At 33.3% G+C, this 6,000-nt stretch overlaps 1 protein-coding gene across 4 annotated transcripts in view; it reads right to left on the bottom strand.

Moving 5' to 3' along the window:
• Window positions 1-6,000, bottom strand: part of LOC116845479 (centrosomin) — a 32,022-nt gene that overhangs the window by 21,646 nt on the left and 4,376 nt on the right. The window lies entirely within an intron of this gene.

Below are 6,000 nucleotides of genomic sequence, written 5' to 3'. Positions count from 1 at the left end.
ATATATATATATATATATATATATATATATATATATATATATATATATATATATATATATATATATATATATATATACAGGATGTTGAAAAAAAGGGTCACATATTTTGATAGCAGGTAGTATTGATCAAAACAAGAAGAAAAGTTCTAATTAACATGGGTCCTAAGACTAATATCTTCTAAGATACAAGCTATTTTGTTATTTGAGCTCTTTGTCATTTCTTATTAGTCATTAGTCAAATATCAGGAAAGAGAAATGAAGTTAGAGTGCGTGATTTGAAAGAGTGCGTGATTCTTTAAGACGTAGGGCTGAAACATGCGTGAGAGTGAATGGCAATCACATAGAGCACCTCCTCTAATGCTGAGTCAGCATTAAAATTTTTTGTTTTTTTGTGAAAAAAGAGTTTTTATTTTGTTATCATACATTCCCATTATATATATATATATATATATATTTAATTTATTATATGTACACATATAATATATATATATATATATATATATATTTAATTTATTATATGTACACATTTGTACATATAATGCATATAATGTATGTGCACTGGTGACCCCTATGACAACTAACGTGTTAAAGATACCCGCATAACCGATCTGTTTTTCCGACGATCGCAAAAAGGGGCCCGTTGTGTGAAATTAATCGTTTATGTGGAACCTATATTCCATCCGGGTCCATGGCTCTCTGCTCGGAAGTCGTTACCAGTGCGGTTTAAGGGGACGTAAAGCGGTCGCTACGCGGGCATATTAACAGTCGCCGCGCCCGAGCCGTCTAGCAACGGCCCTCGGACGACAAGGAACTGCAGGATTTCCAGTAAGGTTTTATTTAGATTTCACGTAAATCCTATTCCGGTTCCTCCGCCATGCTACGCCACGCAACCCGGTGTCACGCGGAATGAGTAATTAATCTGCACCTTATCTTTTATGCTACTTCGCTACTGGTCGAGAGTTACGCATCGCGTTTTCAACGAGCTACGATTTGATGGGAGCGAACGCGATCTCCGGGAAGAATATCTGGGATGCTGCCTTTCTTTCTAACAAATCGCTTATTATTAATTTAGGAAATCAATAGAAACTAATAAAAGCTCACGTGGGATTATCATTATATGAATTAAACGTTATACTTAATCCTTTCACTAATGTGTGGGGATGTATACATTTTACAGAAATTCAAAATTTACTGTTGGTTTTGTATTAATGAATCATAATTAAGATTAATTAATATAAATCCCTTTTTTGAATAAAAATCACAATTTTTATTAATAAATTAATAAGTAAATTAGCTTTTCTGAATAGATTATTATTAAAAACCGACATTATTTTAATTAAAAGCATAAAAAAGATTATTCAATTGACCGAGATTTGGTGATCAAACGTTTTATCATAATTAAATATTTGCTATAACTTTGAATAATCTTTGCACAGAAGAAAAATTTTAATTCGGATAACCGAATTAAAATTTTTGAATGGAGACCAGATGAAAAACTCAATGACGAGAAATAATATATCTGTTACTGAAAATATTCGTCGCAACATTCAGCTACATTAAAATTCGGTTGAAATAACTGAAAACAAAATTGGCTGAATAAGAACCTCTTATAGAATCTTTCTGTTCCTATACAACCGAGTTTTTCATTTAGTCCCAAGTAACAGAAAATTCAGTTACACTAACGAAGTTATTTTTTCCATATATATTAACTTGGTTTACCTCGCGTGAAATCTTTTAAAGATACCAGCGGTATAGTACGGATGCGAACGGGTAAAGTAAAGAAATTAAGAAAACTCGTTAGAGATAAACCGTTGCTCACGCAATATTTGAGATAATCGAGCAGTGCCCGTTGATTCCTAGTACTGCCTCGACCTTGCAAGGAAAATTAATCAGTTCCTTGAGTATACCGAATGCAGATCCAGGAACACAGAATTCTTTCGCGGATAGTATCTAACGGATCTCGCAAGCTAGAAATAGATATGCCATGGAAAACGTTCGCGAATCATAACGCGTGGAATCCGCGCGCGCGTGGAGTATCGTGTTTCATGGTGAAGACGACATTATAAGAGAAAATACGCGCTCATAATATGCAGTGACGACAAAACGCGCTGGACAGAGTATTATTAAGGACCAAGGCGCAAGGATTTATAGGGGACGTCTCGAAAGTCGCGCACTTTCCCTAAGAATATCGCATGAATACAAAGTAGACCAGAACGACTGCTACGATCAATAACGTATTATAATCAACCGAATTAGCATATAATAGTTTTAATAATTAATACTTAATTATTATCGTCGCGTTAATTATTATATGCGCGGATGGTTCTCTTTTTCATAAATTATTTATGCAATATCTAGAGACTGCCACATTATTATATCGGGGAGGCTTTCGCGCGAGTTGAACGCAATAATATCGAGAGAAGATGTTTTGTATCGCACGTATGGAAAAGTACACCGGGTGTTCGCGGAGTCATCGCAGCCGTGTACAATCTTCGGTTATAATTAGAAGACATGTGGTAGACATAAGGAAGATAATCCTACAATTTTATATATTGTCGTTGCATAACGGAGAATCCGAAAACATATGCGAATACAACACTCGTGTCTAACGTGTCGCTCGTGATTCTTAGCACATTGCGCTCGTACTACTGATTTTCTGCGCGAAAATGTCCACAAGAATTATTTCGCGTCCAACACGATATGATTGTGACTAACGGATACGGTGTACGACAACAGTTTATCGTCGAATAACATACGGCAGCGCGGGTAGAAGAAAATACGATGCTATCGGGCGACGTAATGTCCAAACTATGCGCGCCTAAAAATCTAGTTGACTTTTATTTTGATCCGTTGTCGAATTCTTCGGCAAAATAAAGCACCGACTGTGTGGCGAGTGCCAGGCTCGAAATAACACTTTGTATCTTTCTTATCGTTGAACGAATAAAAAGATAATGAATCGTTCACCAATGGGAGCTCGACAAAAGTGAATGTCTAAGAATTGTCAACATGCTTTTCTCAAATTCTTTAAAGAAAAAAATATTCCTTTAGTAAGAATTGTGCCGGAGAGATTACTCTTTTATATTTTTTCACGTTTCGATATTATTAATATCGAATATATTCGTAACTGAATTCCAGATTTAAAACAATGCTCCGAATAAAATGTATTGAACAATCTATCTAAAAAGTTCAACGTGTCATCTATTCGTATCTATTTAACTCGCGGGAACTTTTTAATTTTTAATCATCATAAAAAATAGTCGCAGATTTTTAATTAATTCCAAAATATTTTCCGTATGTAATTTCATGCCCAAAGTTCTCAATTAATTCTAGAGTGATTGAATTCTCAATGCTGCACTGAGAGAAAAATGTATGATATTTGGAACTATAATGACATAGTAAAAAGATTATAGTTATATAATTATAAGATTATAAGATTATAAAATTATAGGAATATAATTTTTATAGTAAATATTACCATAATATTTGTTACCATTATATTTACAATATAAGCATAGTATAACTGACCCGTGTAAAATTTTTACCAAGAATTATAATTATTTGAAATAAAAAATATAGTAAGGTAGCAAATATTGAATTAAGAGAAATTAACTATTTTATATAGTCAATACAATTGGAATATTTGGCAAATATAGGTACATGTAACTATATTCCCAAAAGGTGCTTTACCATATATATAGAGTAATAAAATGGTGACTATAAGTCTGTGTTCATTCTACTATATCCTCATGTTTAGATGAACTATAAATATATGTTTGAGGCCAAAACGAACTATAAAATATAGTAAGATTATAGTTATTCCAATTATTTTTTTTCTCAGTATGCTTCGACATAATTGAAAGCAATTTTTAAAATCGAATAATTGAATCCTCTTCGACGAGCTCGAATTGCAAATGCAAGAAACACGCGAGTTTTCGGCTTTATGCCCCTATGCACCCGCTACCGTTATATTAAGCACTACCCTTACTTCCAGACTTAACGAATCCGGATACGGACTTCTCAGAATCTTACGTCGGCCTGAGATACGCGTGTCGGGCGACGTTGAAAGGGCCGCAAAGACGAGCTCGAGACGCATATGATGCGATAATGCGGCGTTAAAACGCGAGGTGCTTCAGCGTGAAACGTAATTACACGTTATGTGGTGAAACGTGATTCATTTGTGTACCCGTGACACGCGTAATATGGCTAATTCAACTTTATGGATTCGGGGTGTCTCGGAAATGATAAGAGAGAAAAGAAATTTTCCAATTGTCCAGACATTTCCGCTAAAATTTTCTTTTTCAAGATGGAATTTAAGTGTTTTTAGGTGCAAATTTAGGATAAATCAATAATATAAATCGTATATTCAAAATAAAAGCAAAAATTGCAATCGAGAATTAAATAAAAAAAATATATAATAACATATAGTTATTATATATTTATATAATAAGTTTTCCTCGTTTGAATGAGAAATAAAGTTCAGACGCAAACATTGCTTGCATGCAGCATTATAAGCAAACGATGAAAAGGGCGCGCCAATTGCCATCATCTGGCAAGATGGTGGATGTAGTAAGTAATCAATACTGGTTATATAGGTTGGATGCAGCAGCAGCCGCATGGACCAAAACATGCACGCGCTTCAACTTTTAATAGCCGCTATAAATAGTGTACTATCAAAAATGTATTGAGCCAATCGAACTTTCAGTCCGTTAACTCCTTTAAATCGCAAGAAAAAGGGACTTTACATGCACTGAAAAATACATAGAAAAAATATAATAACGAAACAAAAACAAAAGATGTAAAATTTTTGACAGTGTTCACAATCGTTGTGGCTAATGTCGATTAATATCAGCTAATCATTTCAATTAGGACGCGGTAATTTTATTGTAATGAGACGATGTTTATAATTTAGGATTTTTTTATTGGTTTATGATTGCATTATATCTTGGAATTTTTTACTCGTTTGTATAGTTAGCAACACCGATAATTATTCTTTACGTTTCGCCGCAATATCGAAATGTTTACCCCGCAATCAATGAGCTAAACAATATTTCTCTAAATGAGATAATTCAAATATTTACACTAAGTTACGATATATGAAGCTATTACGTAGTGTCCGGCGTGCGAAGTTTCCTCAATTAACGGTCTGTTAAACGAATTGACTGAACAGTTCAATAATTAGCTGCCTATTAATCTTGTAACTTTTAACGACAGTCTCGTTATCGTCATGTTCTCGTTGCGCATTTGCAGATGCGAATATTCACTGCAGATATTCGACGAGAAAAGGAATACTTTGTTCAATTTTACGATGCGTCTCAAATGAATAATTTTTAGCGCGAGGATTCTCTCTGTCTCTTATAGAAGGCAAAATCACAAAGAACATTGTTTAACATTATAATTGATGATACTGAATTTACATTTGATTCAAAATTATGTAACTCGATATCATTTTCGTACGATAATCGTGACTGAGATATTATCTTGTATGCATCTCTGAAAATATTGTTGTATAAATGTAAATCACACATTGTTACATACACAATATTTTACACGAATACATTCTTAATTGGCAGAAATATTGAGAATATAAAGACATAAAATGATAAAATGATCTTTATGTAATATTAAATAGTGTTTCCGTTGTGTGTCTATGTATGAATAACTATATAATTTATTATTATTTATTCATTATGCAACGTGGCGGAAGGTGTCTCTTCTCGGGTCATTGCGAAATACTCAAGCAATGTTTGATGAATGCATAAATAAACAAATCAATGCATCTTGTATATATGCGTTAAGCGACACAAGCTATTGAAATATTCTCGCTTTAATTTAGGAAAGAATCGTCACACTGTGTATTTGAAATATATCAAATTCTTCCATGCGATAATAACTGTGCATAGCTATATTATAGAAATATTAATTATTTTTGGAAATACGTCCCATTTATCTCGTTTAAATTAACGAGTTCGATGCATGATAGACTATTAATTTTTATATTAA

Source organism: Odontomachus brunneus, unplaced genomic scaffold, assembly GCF_010583005.1.
Source record: "Odontomachus brunneus isolate Ranch 3 - 2012 unplaced genomic scaffold, Obru_v1 Obru_scaffold_052, whole genome shotgun sequence".
NCBI lineage: Eukaryota > Metazoa > Arthropoda > Insecta > Hymenoptera > Formicidae > Odontomachus > Odontomachus brunneus.
The sequence above is the reverse complement of the archived record's forward strand: the minus strand, read 5'-3'. Positions and strand labels throughout refer to the sequence as shown.